At 41.1% G+C, this 17,054-nt stretch overlaps 1 long non-coding RNA gene across 1 annotated transcript; it reads right to left on the minus strand.

Moving 5' to 3' along the window:
- Positions 1–258: 258 nt before the first annotated feature.
- LOC119140651 lies at positions 259–8,950 on the minus strand. The gene is made up of 3 exons (XR_005101671.1): positions 8,465–8,950; positions 760–904; positions 259–661 (listed from the first exon to the last, which is right to left on the minus strand). It is a non-coding gene; the product is annotated as an uncharacterized LOC119140651 (long non-coding RNA).
- Between the last annotated feature and the right edge of the window lie 8,104 nt (positions 8,951–17,054).

The following is a 17,054-nucleotide window of genomic DNA, read 5'->3' on the forward strand; positions in this document are numbered from 1 at the left end:
TCCAGGTCCCAATATTTACCTTTTAAACACTTTATTGACACGAATTGCTGGACCATTTCTTTACACCATCAAATATTATGATGGAGATACCTAGAAGATTGACACTGCTTTGCAATGCCTGGGACTGATGCGGCTCCAGACTACACTGACATTTAGGTTTTTGTGTACAAAGGGATAAGAGAAACCCCAGATAGCCAAGGCATCCTTAGAGTCTTGGTAGATACAATACAGGGCCCAAAAAAGACCCCTACCCTTCTGCAGTGGTGGATGGAAACTATGTGGGATACCCTGAAAATCCCTACCTGGTACTCTACACCTTGTATTTGAGCAGTGATTCGGACAATAATCACAGCCGCTGAATATAGAGGGAGTTAAGACACCACCCTTACACACAGACACCTCTATCCAGGCTATTTAAACTGAAGCAGAATCCTACTCCTCAAGCATTTCATACAAATACATATTAAGAGAAAATCACATTCAAAACTGAGTTTATTTCTCCGAAACTTTACATGGTGGCTGAAGTCTGAAATGCAAACCCGGCAGCTGGCCCGGCTCCTGTAACACGAATCACCAAACCACCTGCCATAGGTTTTGGGGGAAATAAAGTAGATCCAGGTTTCCCCATGTGTGTGTTCCACAATTAAGTTCTGGTTATGGACTAAGGGAGAAAAATAAAGCCAGAGAAAGATGTTTAGCAAATGCATAAATGTAACAACCAAGAAAAAAACTCATTGTGCTCCACTCTCCAGGTCTTACCTGTGCTGATTCTTTTTAGGAGGATTCCAATATGATCAAACAGAGAGAGTAGAGCAAACAAATGGAAAACTTCTCTTTAGAACTATTGCAAGTCTTTTATTTCTAAAACAACTCAGGGGATGATGGGAGATGGATTTCCTGAGAGCTGTTAGGGGGAAAAAAAGAAAGAAAAAAAAAAACCAGAAAAGGCTAGGTTCAACAGGTACATTAATCAAGTCATTCTCTCCATCTATTCCTTTAAAGTGGTTACCGTCCGGTTACCTGATCATCTCTCATCCAGCCATCATGTCACATGCTCAGGAGTAAGAAGATATCATAGTGACTTCAAAGGTTTTGGCTATTTTTCTTTAAAAAAGTAGAATATTGCTAAATTATTTCTCATCAGTCCATGCCCTGCTTACCTATCTTAACATCCAGACAGATAAGACTCCCTATTGCTTTTATTTAGTGGAGACAATATTATAGAAATTCACTTTGGCTGGCATAATATTTTTGTGATGTAAATACACTTGTGCTATTGCTTTTCAGTGTCTTGTAATAGCACTTCTGCAGTCACCCACACCTAACTTCTCCACTCATTTACCAAGACCTTGTGCAATCTTTCTGAGCACCACAATGAAAAAACAATTGCATGTAGACATTGACAAATTTTTTGGCCAAGATTTTCTGTGGTTTCACCTGAACAAGGTACCCACCATACAAAAGATGGAAAGGGATTTACTGGAAGAGGTGAGGAACCTTTGGCAATGTGCTGTAAAACCTCTGAGACACCAGACTGACAACATCAACCACCAAAAAAATTGGCTTAAGTGCTAAAGGTTTCTTATGAAGTCCTATCTCCTAAAGCCATAGGACTGCATTACAGAGGGAGCTTGCTTTTTTTCAAAAGATAGCATCTTTGCAACTCTTGTGAAGGAAACATGCCACAAATAAAGCTAATGTACAAGTGTGAGCTGGCAAAAACCTTGAAACCCTGTCTCTCACTAGGAGGAAAGAGTGGTCTCCTCATGCAGTCACCTAGATGCACCCACAAGAACCATTCCATTAGGAGAAAGAGATTTACTTGATCAGCTCTCATAACTGCTGCAAAACCAAAATCTTTGTATATGCACATCCATAGGAAAAGATAGTGCTTACCAAGAGACCTGTATGCACCAGATGGGCATAATAAAACAAAACAGAGAAAAAAGAAAATCATCATACCTTTCTTTTGGGGGTTTGGGGAACTTTAGCATAAGAAGTAACTGATTTTCCCAAGTGAGAAAGGAAGACAGTAGCAGATCTGGGAACTCCTCTTAAATGCAGTGAATGCCTTCATCACATTTCCATCTCTGCTCTTTCAAGTTAGCCAAACAAGCTGAGTTACATTTATCCAGATGCCAGTACAGATAAAGGACTCACTTGAAATATCAGAAAGAATATTATCTTACAGAAAAACAAAAAGAGCAAAAAATATTGTTCAGAGAACTAAATCTCACGTGAAAAGAGATCATGCTGTAAAGAACAAAAAATGGTCCTGGGAACAATCTGAAAACCTAAACCAGTTGGTGTTTTTCAGGCCACATTGGTCCTTCATGATGCATTGGAACCATATCCTCTCAAGGCTTATTCCCTTCCTTACACCCCTGAGGATACAGAAAATTAGTGAGCATATTCAGGGAAAATCTTTGGCCGATGCCTTCATGAGATTTTTTACTCTACAAAATTTTTATCTGAATCTGCAAAAATAAGATCTAAAATGGAGGAATGCATACTACAATTTTCCAAGTCTTTGCAGTCCTTTTGTCAGACTGGTCTCTGAAAACTCAAGCTTTGTTTCAAATAAAAAGTGCTGGATAACATATGTTTTTATTCGTAACTATGTAACTACAATCTCTGCTGATGTTTCCAAAATACAAAATTCCACCCTTCAGAATGCCTCCTTTTTTAATTATTGGTGTTTAATAAGGATAAAACTCATCTCTAAACTTTCTTCTTCCCTCCCAAAGCTGAAGATCGGCTTTTCCACTTCTTTCATTCTCTTACTTCCACTTCATGATGGGATGGGAGTTTTCCTTAGAGGATCCAGTCAGGGTAGGAAATGTGGAGCAGCATCTCTGGTCTATACAGTGCAACTTCACTCCAATCCACAACTTTGGGGATCTGCTCTCCATTCTGAACTGCAGCTTTACAGGATTGTGGAAAACTAAAATAAGATATTTTTTTCCCCCATTTAAGCTTCCTGAGTAGGGGCATTTGAAATTCATGTACTTCAAATTATCAGAAAAAGATGTCAATGCGAAAATCATTTGATCAGCACATTATGTTCTGTTGGTGAGATAATCAAGGTTAGAGCAACTGCTTATTACCCAGCACAGAGAGCAAAGTCACCTCACCTTCCTACTAATCAAATCCTAGCTGAATGCAATTTGAATAGTTTTGAAAAACAAATAAGACCCCTGAGGGCAAACAGAGTTTCTAAAACACGCATTGCAGAGTAAATAGAACAGCATGCAGAATGTTTTAAGCAAAAGCCATTTGCCGATGGGACCCCCTTGAAATATTTTTAGCAGAGAAATGTCATCATAATTTTTAGAAAATGAGAAAGAAGTTCCACAGAACTTGGAGGGAAATTATCATAGAACATCAAATAATAAATGTCCCATGTGTGGGCCTGTTTAAAACCTGATAAAAAATGTCATCTGTAAGACAAATATAGAAACCAGTAGCATTGTCTGGTGGGGAAAATGCATGTGGGGAACGGAATCAGGTTCTCTCAGGTAACAAGGATCAATGTGCAATACAAATACTTTCTCAGTACTCAGGTGCCTCCATACCTCAAGTTTAGCCCTTGGTTACTCTTAGCTCCCCACAGAAGCACAGCTAGCAGGGCTAGAGGAGATTTTAGAACCAGGTAATTGTTTGCCTACCACAACTGTACTTAAACATTTTTTGACAGAGTTCCATCTAAGTAATTTGTAAAAACCTCCAATCACGGGAGCTCTACAGTCTCTCTGTGCAATGTATTCCCATCCTTAACAGTCCTTACAGTTAGGAATTTTTCCCTAATGTCCAACCTAAATCTCCTTTACTGCAATTTCAGCCCATTAATGCTTGCCCTAGCCCCAGTGGGCATGAAAAATGCTTGATTAATTCCCTTTCTGCAGCCATTTTTACATGTTTGAAGATATTTATGTCTCTCTTCACTCTTCCCTCCTGTAGACTAAACAAATTCCACCATGCTGAATATTCAAGATCTCAGTGGCTATTTACAAAGTGCTCATATATCAGGGCACAGGAGACCTGAATGACTGTCTAAGCTCCTTGGCAAGTAATAGGTCTACTTGTCTGTCACAAGGGAACTATTTAGGTTGAAGAAAAAAGGAACATGAGTGAGCCTGAGGTATTTTAGGAACCAGTTCAGATGCATGCTGTGTATTCATCCCAAAGATGTAAACAGATACTGTCAAATTATCCAGCCTCACCCACAAGAAGAAAAAAAGAAAGGAGAGCCAGAGTGAGGTGGTAGATTTTTAGGAAGGGATGGGAAGATTGTCTGGACTCAAAAAGATGTATTTGTTGCTGCTATTGAGCCTGCTGGAGAGGTGAGAAGCTGAAGAGCATTGTTGTGTCCTGGAACCTCTGCCTTCCATCTAGAGCACATCCATGATAGCTCCGCTGAGGATCTAAAAAACATCTGAAGGTCATAAGGTGCCCCTGCAGCTTATGGACTAGCAGAAGATGAAGTGGAGGGGTTGCCATGTTGTGTCAACAGCAGACTGAGTACCAGGAGAGGCACAGCTTCACAAAGTACTGAAGGATACATCGCTCCCTTCTCTCCTCTTTGTGCCAAGTGTAAAGTCCTTTTCTTCCTCTTTGTTTTTAATGTTTTGGCTAATACAGACACATGGCACTGGGCATACTTGAAAAAAAAGAAAATCCACAGGCAATCTTTCCTTCCTGTTGAGAGAACGAGCCACACTTGACATATCCTAACTATATCACTTAGAGTTATACTAGAAGGTGCTCAGCTACCAAAGAGATGGGAATGGAGACAGAAATACAGTAGGTCTTAGATCTCATTATGCAGTAACTCTGGATTTGAATAAAACCTAGACTGCCTGTCAATGATGGTGTTGTAACGGGGTGGTGTGAAAAGGGGAAAAGATATAGTGTTTCCTTCTCACGACTAATTTTTGAAAGAATACTTCCAGATAGATAATTCTGATAGATTTCTAGGGAATTTTGTCTTAATTCTACACTGCCTTTCTCCTGTTTCTAACTCAGCACCTGAATGTTTTGCAGAAATATTAAGCAATGTGACTAAGCATCTGTCAGGTGTTTGCTCTCTCCTCTTCCCAAGGGCAGAAGTATGAGTGTGTATAAGCGGAAGCAGATGGCAGAGTAAGCATATTCTGTATACATGGATGTGGTGAATGCAGTAATAGTGTTTGAATACCAAATCCTCAATAGCTTTATTTTAAATAGCAGCATATCAAGCTGGGGGGATGAAAGCTGTGGAAATGTCTTGGGGGAGAAATCTGTGCAGGAGAGGAGGTGAGGGTCATTCCAGAGAGCTGTACAGTGCAGAAGGGGATTATTTTGCAATGCTGCAACCAAAAAGTACCACTGGATTAATTCTCTAATCTGCAAATAGAGAATCGGTTAGGTGCTATCAGGGTATAAAAAAAAAAAAGCGGCATAATTCAGTTTCTTTTGTAGAACTAATAGGCAAAACCTGCCAGCTGAGGCGTGAAAGAGATGTACCCAGCGCGATGGCGAGTGGGGAGGAAGGAAGCCCAGAATGGGGGGATGCTCAGACAGATCTAAGAGAGAGAATGGCAGCTGAAAGGAAGGGGCTGGTGATTAGCCTTGCAATGTGGACACTTTATATTTGCTCTTTTTATTCTATTTTAGTGCACTACTTTGGGAGCCAAAGGCTACCATTTTGGCTGCCCTTAACAGTGAAAAGCAGAAATGTCTGAAGAACAGGGGCAGCTTTTCAGGACAGCAGGATAAGCATGAGCGGCTATGAGTGCACAAGGTGGGCCAGTGAAACCTGATGGCCCTGCTGCTTGGCAGGGTAGAGGACAGAGCCCTGGGATGTGACAGCTCCAGCTGAGACTTTCTACGAGAGGCAGAAAGCAGCCAGCATCCCTGAAGTTGCTTTACCATGATGAGGGAACTTTAACTGGTTGTTGTAATTTGTGAAAGCGGTAAGTAGATTATTGCATTTTATTCAATTTCCTCCCTCGTTTTGTTTTCTTGTCTCCCTTCAGGAAAGCGCACATCCTTACACACTTGATTACTTGTTTGCAAATGGGAAGCACTTTTTATTGAGCACCCAGATGGTATAACATGCTCATCATTATTGTCCAAACATGAGCAGTTTGGATGGAGGCTCAAGGCAGTGATTATTAATAAACCTTAAACACAGTGAAACCTCACTAATCAAAGCCTAGGAAAAGGTTACAAATACATCCCACTTTTTTTTTTTCCTTTGTGAGTGCTAGTGCCACTACAAATGACCTGAATTCCCTTCTGATGGTGCAAACACCAGGTGCTGCTTGGTATGTTATGGGAGAGACATGAAAAAGTCAAGGATGTCAATTATTACAAAAATTGGTTTCTTCTCTGGACTTATATTATTATATTTTTGGGGGGGGAGGGATACTGAATTGGTTTTGATCACTGAAGGTAGGCGAGATCTGGGTGATTTTTATACTTCTCAAGTGATAAATATCACCTTTCCTTTTCCTAGTTTTATTACAAAGGCCAAGTGAATTTAATACAGGAACCTGTGGGGAGGCAGGGGAGAAGAGTAAGAGATTGCAGGACAGTATTAACTGTTGGAGAAAGGGGGGGTGAAAAAAACAGTTTGAAAAGATTCAATTAGGATAAAGGAACACTAATTCACTTGGGGAGTACGAATACTCAGCAAACAGAAAGGAGGAGAGTACAGAAATGACAAAGGCTCTAGAACTAAGAAAGGAAGAAAAAAACCAGAAGCTCAAGTCATATTCAGCTTGAGGATAATGATGCAGTTGGTGTTTGTTCATTTATAAATGTTTCTGGCAGAGCTGATGTGTTTGTGGGGTATTATATTTCTTTAAAATATTGTTCCCACTTTGCAAATAATCCAAAACTCATGAGTCTACGTAATCACTCTAGCACACAGTTCCATTGGGGTTGCCTATATTATTTTCCACAGACAAATTATTTATGTCTGTTATATCAAAGGGGTCAAATTCTTCGAGGGATGGGGCATGCTCATATTTTTATGCTGCTCCATGAGAAATAATACAGTAACACCACCCATAAAACTCAGCTCTATCTCCTCTTGTACTGAAGATTATAGGTGTATCAAGTGAACAGTGAATGCTGTACCACTTATCTAAAGGATGACACACCTATGTTTAGCTAAAAGTCGGGAAATGTCCAAGGACCCTTATTGCCACATGACGGATGTACAGACTGCTAAGTCCTTGGGTTGGTTATCTTTAGAAGGGACATTTTGTCTTAGATTCCTGTTGTACATGCAACGTGGCAAAGACAGACTTTAAACATGGCCGCTAAGGAATAGAGTCTGCGCAGAGACAACTCCTCAAGGACATTGCGCAGGCACGAGAAATGTAAATGAATTCTCAGAATTGTAATGAATATGTAAATGATTTCCTGGAAAGTTAATGAATAGGTATGAGTTGCTTGTATAAAGGGGGGACTGAAAAGTCCCCTCGGTGTGCATGACTTTGGTGGAGTGATCCCCCATGCACCCAGCACTGCCGAATAAAGATAACCTCCGCTCACTCAAATATTGGTGACTGATTCTTTAAATCACAAGTATTCATAAAAGACCGACCATATCCCCAACTTTTTTAGTCTAGGGCTTAAATCTCTTTCCGTGTGTGCAAAACCACAACTAGGACCACTCCTAGAGAAACATGTCAAACTGCAGACAAACACACATGTCCTCACTTGAAAATGCCAGTGCAGGTAAAACAAAGGTAAACTGAAGACAAATTTCAGTTTTATTGCACCCTCTCAAAGGCAACTTTGCAGTGAGAGCCCAATTGAGCCTCTTCCTCACCCTCCTTTTTTTGTAGTTAAATTAAATATCAGAGTGGCAGATGCTTCCGTTAGTCCCAACCAGGCCGCAGCATACTTGCTCTCTTCCGGATCCACGGGTGTTCTGCTATTAACATAAATGTTCAAAGCCTGACAGACCCAGTCCTCCGTGGACCCAAACATCGGCCAAAACATGTGGGGTCTTAAGGGTTCTTTTGGCCATTTAACCATACAACACTGAATCATTGTCGCCTTGTCCTTATGTTTAGTGTTTCTGAAGCTATTCCAGTATCTTAACATTAGCCCTAAGGGACTATCCAGTGGAATGTCTTGTAATTTTCCTCCCCTTTTAAACCAGAGGCCCCTCCTTGAACTTTCCGAGTCTAAGGATCTGCTTTGTCCCTGACCCATTACTGGAACCTTTTATACAAAAAGCTCCAAACTCCTGGCTGTGCCTGTATCCAAAGGTGTCTTGCGAGTGTTATCCCACCCACAAACACTTAGAACGATCGCTTCGGTCCTTCACAGGCCGAGTCCCTCGTGGGTTATCGGTATCGCGGTTAAAAGACCTCTGCACTCGCTTTGGAACTGAGTTCTGTCTTAGTCACACCCTTACACACAGTCACACAGCCGTACTCACTCAACCGAACAGTACACTCACAAAACGATAAATCTTTGTTCGGATCTTCACACGCAGAATTACGGGCACCAGAGGAGGGGAGAGCTCTTTGTTCTTTACTTGTCCCTTATGTTTGTAATCCTGCTGGGCTCCGCACTGCTCCCGGTAAGGGCCACAACGTAACCAGGGTGGGGGCGCCTCCCTTAGCCATTCACAGTCTCGGGACTCAAGAGGATCACATTGGGGTCACCAAATTGTTATAAATTCCGAGTCAATTTTTAATTTTATATGATTTAATAAAAGGCAGTTAAACAGCGCTGGGTGCGCAGGGAGTCAGGACTCCTCTAATACGCACACGTGTTACATCGGGCGGCTGGTTTTTATGTTCCTAAGCTAATACATATTCATCACTACTTCTAAGAAAGGCAGGGTTATTACAATTAGTTTCCGGAATGCGACCCCTTCCACTGGCACATGCCTATCAGTTCTCGGTGGTCTCTCTGGGGGTCGTTTGGGCTGAAGGCTCGCAGTCTTCCACCCAGGCTTTGTCCTCCAGTCACCCTTCAGTTTCCTTTTCTTCCTTATTTGGTAATCTCTTGGCTGGATGTCAGAGACTTGTGTAGCCTCCCGTGCAATAGTTAACAGTCATTTTGAAACTCCTTTGTTCTCCTGTCCCCTAGATCCAGGTCCCAATTTTTACCTTTTAAACACTCTATTGACACGTATTGCTGGACCATTGACACAAATTGCTGGACCATTTCTTATAACGGGGAGATGAAGATATAAAAAAAAGTTCAAAATAAAGAGAAGATCATAAAGGATCTAGGGGTTTAGAGGAGAAGATAGCAGACAGTGGGCAAAAAAATGAAGCCAATTTTCTGAAACACACAAGTCTAGTAATTATCCCTAGAGCAATAGCTTGAAAGCAGACAACAAAGATGAATATCATGCCATCTAAAATCAATGTAATGCTATTGTTTTGAGTAAATAAGGTTTTGAGATTCCACAAAACAGAGACTCAACAGAAAAACATTCATGACTAATTTTTGAGACATAAGTGATGAAGTGTGATATGCACTGAGGAGGGCAGGGTGTATGTCTGCATGAAAAGCGTATCTTTTTATTTACCTTACAACAAATACGGTTCTGCTTGATGTCCAAAAACCTCGTAAGACTATGCATGGACTTTCTGAACTAGCTTACAGCCCATTGAAGAAATACAGAGAAAATGAAAAAAAAGTTTTGCTTGGCTTAGCCAGTGACAGCAAGAACTCCCTCTGCTCGATTACCTGCATGTCCTTCTGCTCATAGCAGCCATCATTTCAGTGGAATAAAATATAGCACTTTTCAAGACATTGTGGCTTACTATTTGCTGCTGCAAACTTTCTTGGTGTCCAGGTATGCCAGTATTTAAGACAAGCCATGCTTTCAGCAGGTGCTGTGCTGTGGAAGGGAGAGCTGGGAAAAGCTGGCACAGAAACTGCTATGACTGCATGATGCTACCCAGGGACCCTCCTCTGCAGAAGTCGTCTTCCAGGGGCTGAATTAAGCAGTTTTAGAGGTTTTTTGTGTCTCTGAAGTGTCTTTCTTGTGCTTTCATTTAAGGCATACCTGCCTCCAGGGAGCAAATCTTCCTCAAAGAGGGGGAGGAATTTGGTATTCGTATTCATTCGCTATCTTTGTTTTACCTCTGCTAATTACCCCTCTGGAACTAAACCGAATAGAACATTAAACCACTTGTCCTTATAGGAGAAGGGATTTGATTGAATTAACTTGAAAGAAAGATATCCATGAGGTACATTCCCGTATAGGGAACTTATTCTCTGCTCCTTTGAAAGAATGCAAATACAGATCACCAAAGTGAATGCTTTTTACATTTCAGTTTCCATTTGTAACATTTGAAGGGACCGGGGCAGTTTAATTTAGGTCTTAAATACAAATGTTAAAAAAATAACCTTTTCAAAGCTTGACATTAGTACAAATCTCTTTTTTCCCTTTATAATTCTCTCATCTTTAAAGGTGACAAATTTGATGCGGTATTTATTAATCCAAATGGCAACATGGCATGCAAGAGAATAACCTATTGAATAAGGGGCCATAAAGATTTATTTAAAGAACAGTGTGCTCGTGTTTATCTGAGGAGACACTTATTGTTAACTTGAGGATGTACTAAATCCTCAAATGGGTGACATAGGGAGTGTGCTAATCGTCCAGGAACAAGATATGTTAATATCTTTAACTTGAAGATATACTAAATCTTTGAATGGGAATGTGCTAACTGTCAAGGCATGAGATATGTTAATATTGTTAACTTGAAGATATACTAAATCCTTGAATGGGAATGTGCTAATTGTCCAGGTGCAAGATATGTTAATGAGTTCCCAGAAAGTTAATGAATAGACATGAGTGACTTGTATAAAGAGAGGGCTGAAAGGCTACCTTGGTGTGCATGACTTTGGAGGAGCGATCCCCCATGCACCCAGCGCTGCCGAATAAAGATAACCTCCGCTCACTCCAATATTGGCTACTGATTCTTCAACTCAATTAAAGCTAATCAACTTTCAGTATGTTTCTCCACAGGCTCGTATCAAGAAATATACGCTGCTTGTTGCTTCCAAATGGGAACTCTTTAAAAATGACTATCAGCAAGCAACTTTGCTCTGGCTTATGAAGTAGCTGTATTATGCTGGCAGCAGAGGCACAAACTCCTCCCTTGCCCCTCGTGACACTGTTCCACTCTGTGCTTACCTTGCCATCTGTAATTCCCCCCCTGCACACCTTTCTGCTGCTGGTCTTTTATGTCTGAAAACTCTTAATGTCTTAAGAAGACTTTTCCAATTGTCATGTACCTGATTGTGGTTTGGGTTTGGGTTTTTTTTTCCCCACAGCTGGGTAGATCACCTGCGCTCACAGCCCGATGGAAATGGGTGAAATGAAACTATGAGTAGCCCATCCTTCAGTCTCCTGCTTCAGGGAGATTTTGTCATCATTCAGTCTCAAGGTGTTGATATACAAGTAAACGTGCTCAAAGACTGAAGGCAGATAAAACTGAGCACCAAAATTTAGTATCAAATAAATCCTCTTCCGATCCAGCATATGACATAGGTGAACAGGAATCACAAAGACAAAGTTTAAGAGGCTGTTTCCTTCTGTTTCATATTGGACTTTGCAGCTGGCAGTTGTAAAGGAAAAATTGCTGTGATCCATTGCACATATACAATGTTTTCTTCACAGTGGCAAGCCAGTGATTTATGAGACACCAAGCAAAAATCTAGTGGTCGTGCTGGGGAGAAACAATGTGGTCTGGAAACAAGCTTCAGTGCCTTGCAGGTTTTAAGGAAAATAAGTCTAGTTGAAAGCTGCTTCAGGAATTCATTCCCAAGGATGCTTTTGAGTGGCACTGTGGTGGATAAGGAAACAGTAGACAGCAATACCTAGCAGGAACCAAGAATCTGAAAGACCTAGAGAAGTTTCCATCCAACTGGAAGTCCTGAAGCAAGTCAAGTACTTGGTCATCCTGTCTAGAGGAGCAGAGCAGGAACCGATGGACCATGCTGGGACTTCCTGGGACTATAAAGCAATCAGTTGTCAAGAGGCTTTTCATCCGTTATTATCTCATGAACTCCAGAAAGTTAAAGAAGGCAAGAATCCTGGGTTACTCTTTTCCAGCAGTGAAAATACAAGATGTTACTGAAAAATGTTTTCTTTTTTTAAATGTAAATTGGTAACTCCACTGATGATGATACACACTATAATTAATATTGTTCTGTTGGAATATCCACACGTTACAGGAGGCTTTAAGGACTTTGGAAGAGACAAGGAAAGTCTTGGTAGCCTTCTACGGATCATTTAATGTTGTGTATAAGAACAGGTTAAGATATAAAATATTACAGTTGAACTAAGTCGATGCCAAGTGATGGTGAAAATATCAAACTTGACAGCTACTAGAGCACAAATGGGATGAGTTTCATCCATAGCTTGTCTCCACACAGCTAAATTCTTCTCTCTATATGAAAATATAAAAGGTTGCTAAAGTATGAAATAAGGGTACTAGTAAAATGAAATCCAGGAGAATAGCAGAATAGAAGTAAATAAAAGTAAACATGCATAACTTTCAAAGTGGAGAAAAAAAGAATCTTAGGAGCCTTTCTGTCAAGGCTCTGAGGTAGTTATTGAAGAGATTACATTGATATAGTTGGCATTTTTGACATGCTGGTATGGATTGTCTTGGGCTGTAGCAAGAACAGAAGGGATAAAGCTGGCAGGTAGTGTGGGAGTGACACCTCAAAGAAACCCATCGCTCCATTCTGAGTTTTTAATTTAGTGATCAAGGGTATTAACTTCACACAGATCAGTGATCTGATTGAACTTAAGAGAGGATTTTAGTAATGATATGTTTTAGGCCATGGAATGGAGCTGGAAAACAAGAGGAGACTTTGCTTAAAGCACAGCTAAAATTAAGCTACAGGTTATTCAGTATAAGAGACAAAGGCTGAGGGTTACAGTTATGAATACAAAAATAATAGTCTATAACTTGTAGAGGCACTGCTAGAAATATACAACCACTTTTCTATTTCAGATAAAAATTAAGTTTGGAGGGGGGTGCGTGTTCTAAGGACTTTAAATAGTGAAAACAAATGCTGCCTAGTAGGTTATACCACTTCTTTCAAGTAGGCAATTTGTCCAGATCAGAGAGAAATTACAAAAACAATAGATGAGGAATTAAATTAGATGAAAAAAAAATTATTATTAATTAAAAAACATTTTTCAATGTTTTAGTTGAAGGACTGAAACTTCAACTATCAAAGGTGACAATAATTTTGCTAAAAACATATCACACCTAAGTTCAATGGTGAGGAATGCAAAAAAAAGATAACAAATAGCAACAAAGGAACAAAATAGAAAACAGTCATAGCCTCCAAGTTATATTGATTTTTGAATTGCAGAAAATGGGCTAGGTAATTTAAAACACCACAGGTAACTTAAAACAAATTTTAAATATATTTGAGACATACCATCATATGTTACGCTTACATAACATAGAAAACAAAATTCTTAATGTTTGCTTAAGTGTTTAGTACCTATGTCTATTCTGTAATTAAACAAGATCTTATTCTTTATGATATAAGGATGATGAAAGACATTAAATTCATCTAGTAAGATTAATATTATCATAGAATCATTTAGGTTGGAAAAGACCTTTAACACCAAGTCCAACTGTAAACCCAGCACTGCCAAGCCCACCACTAAACCATGTCCCTAAGAATGACATCTACATGTCTTTTAAATACCTCCAGAAACAGTGAATCCACCACATCCCTGGGCAGCCTGGTCCAGCGCTTCACAACCCTTTCAGTGAAGACATTTTTCTTAATACCCAATCTAAATCTCCCCTGGTGCAACCTGAGGCCGTTTCCTCTTGTCCTGTTGCTTGTTATCTGGGAGAAGAGCCCAACCCCCCCTGGCTCCAGACCCCTTTCAGGGGGTTGTAGGGAGCAAGAAGGTCTCCCCTCAGCCCCCCCCCTCTCCAGGCTGACCCCCCCAACTCCCCCAGCCGCTCCCCACAGCACTTGTGCCCCAGCCCCTTCCCCAGCCCCCTGCCCGGCTCTGGACACGCTCCAGCCCCTCAGGGTCTCTCTGGGAGCGAGGGGCCCAGAGCCCAACGTGTCATTTGAGGGGTGGCCTCACCAGAGCTGAGGGCAGGGGGATGGTCACTGCCATGGTCCCACTGGCCACACCATTGCTGACACAAGCCAGGATGCTGTTGGCCTCCTTGGCCACCTGGGCATACTGCTGGCTCATGCCCAGCTGGCTGTTGACCAGCACCACCAGGTCCTTTCCCACCAGGCAGTTCCTAGCCACTCTGCCCCCAACCCGCAGCACTGTGTGGGGTTGGTGTGACCCAAGGGCAGGACCCGGCACTGAGCCTTGTTGAATGTCATACAATTGGCCTCGTCCCATCGGTCCAGCCTTTTCTATTCTAAAGAAGATTTAAAACTAATTCAGGACATGAATGGTAAGATAGAATTAAATAAATGGGCGCATTTGGCTGATGGCTGTATAGTAGTACTTGTAGAAGAATGGCGGCAGAAGTGTGGCCACGGAACCCCTGAGGGTCTGCACAATCCAGGCCTGGAGTGCACAATCCAGGCCTGAAATTAGAAGTGTACTGGAATTAGAATTGTGCTGAAGTTATTGTGCTGAAGTTAACAAGAAAGTGGCCTTGATCTGTTCTTGAATCCTAAGACCAAGTAACCTTATTGTACTAACAGGCCGTGGCTGTAACAAGCTGCAGCTGTTAGGGAGGACATGTGTAAGGCCAAGGGAGATAGAGAACGGAATGTAGATAGAGGGAGTAACAAACCGCAAGGCTAAAACATAGCTAACGCAAATAGCTGCATGGAAAAAATGCTTGTTCCAATCATGATAATTAGTGGTGTGTGAGCAGCACGTGCTTACGGGCTAATAACCAATTATATGTTTGCTTTGGGAGCATGCTTATGTATTGAGGCTATATAAGAAGTGTTAGAAGCCAATAAAGATGAGCAAGATGCATAACTCATATTGAGTAATTTCCCGACTCCGGCGGACCCCTCTCCCAACAACTGGCGCCCGAACGATGGGAACACGGAAAACTCTGCCTTTGCATTGCAAATTGGGAGATGCTAGAGAGGAGTCCGAGCAGGAAGGCGCCCGTAGAAGGGAAGGCGTCTGAATCCGGCATTGAGCTCCTGCACGGACCTGCACCGGTAAGACCGTTTTTCCCTCGATAATGGAAACGGAGGCGGCACTCACGCTTTCATCTGAGATTCTTGCTAAGCGAGAGGCTAGCGTGAGCACAAAGAAGCTCCAAGAGCTATGCAGGTGGGCGAAGGAAAAAGGACACCTAAAAGACCCACAATTGATGTTTAGTGTGACTGAGTGGCGAGAGATTGGGGATTCCCTTTGGGATGCGACCCTTAGCAGCAGCAAGTCAGCCAAGGACTTGGGACCAACCTGGCGGGAGGTCATGAACCATTTACAGTCAATGGTTGCGGAGAAAAAGATGGCTATAGCTGCTTCAGAGCCCCTTGATCGGGAAACCGAGTCGATGGAGTCTACCCGATTATTTGGTCAAGGCGTTTCGTCTGTGAAAGGCATAGTTGTGCCTATTAAAAAATCTGTGACAGAGCTATTACACCCGACACTGGAGGGTGCTGCCGCAACGGCATTTCTATAAGACATACAGGATACCATAATTTTGTTAGATGGTTTATTCCGTGGTTAGGAGTTAGTGAATTAGAGAAAAGAGTGGTAAACATGTCTGCAGAAACCGAACAAATGTTTAATCTAACAACAGACGCGATAAACAGGTTGAACCAGGAAGTGAAATCTTTAAGTAAGGTAGTAATCCAGATAGAATGGCCCTTGACTTAATAACCTTAAAAGAAGGTGGAGTATGCACAATGATAAATCAGAGTTGTTGTGTATACGTAGACCAAAGTAATCAAATTGAAACAGACATCCATAAGATATGGAACAGGTTTCAGATTTTACATGAAATTACTAAAGATGATGGAATTTTAAGGCTATATGGGACAAATTAACTTCGTGGTTACCTAATCTGGAATGGTTAAAGCATGCTTTTGTTATAATACTCATTCTAATAATTTTAGGAATGCTAATATGGGTATTACTTCAGTGTTTTGTTTGGTGCTGTCAAAGAGTGATACTAGGGCATAGTGATTTTTTTATAGTTGTAAAAGCATTTACAATAGTTATTAGAAAAGAGGGGAATGGATAATGGGCCATATATGATTTATTTAAAGAACGTGTGCTCATGTTTATCTGAGGAGATCCTTATTGATAACTTGAGGATGTACTAAGTGACATTGGGAGTGTGCTAATATCCAGGCATGAGATATGTTAATATTGTTAACTTGAAGATGCACTAAATCCTTGAATGAGAATGTGCTAATTGTCCAGGTGCAAGATATGTTAATGAGTTCCCATGTTAATGAGTTCCCGGAAAGTTAATGAATAGACATGTGTGACTTGTATAAAGAGGGGGCTGAAAGGTTCCTTTGGTGTGCATGACTTTGGTGGAGCGATCCCCCATGCACCCAGCGCTGCTGAATAAAGATAACCTCCGCTCACTCCAATATTGGTGACTGATTCTTTAAATCAAAGATTAAAAAAAAATAACAAAACACTGTGTCCCCAGATTTGGAAATTATTCCTGCGTGTTATAGAGTGATAAAGGTTTTGTCTGCAGCCGTTTGTGCTGGACATGCAGCATTGAGCAATACAGTCGGTGCAGCTGTGGTGATGGAGGCTGCAGGAATGACTCAGGGAGCCTGGTTTGAGGAGCCTGTTCTATCTGTGTTTCACAAATCAGAGTTGGTGTGTTTTTAATACTAATTACTGCAGGAAATCCTTCTGATCAGATTGGTTTCTTTTATACAAGATTCACACAATCCCATCCATTTGATCTATACATTATGCAAGGCAGATTTTGTGTCTGTCTTGCTGTCTTTTTTTTAAACCTTTTCTTTTTCAATCATATTACAGTGTTCACCTGCAGATTACAGGAAAAATCCACATTAGACATCCAGTTTAATTTGGAAGTATTTACATGCTATGGTGATATGCA

This window comes from Falco rusticolus, chromosome W (genome assembly GCF_015220075.1).
Source record: "Falco rusticolus isolate bFalRus1 chromosome W, bFalRus1.pri, whole genome shotgun sequence".
Classification (NCBI taxonomy): domain Eukaryota; kingdom Metazoa; phylum Chordata; class Aves; order Falconiformes; family Falconidae; genus Falco; species Falco rusticolus.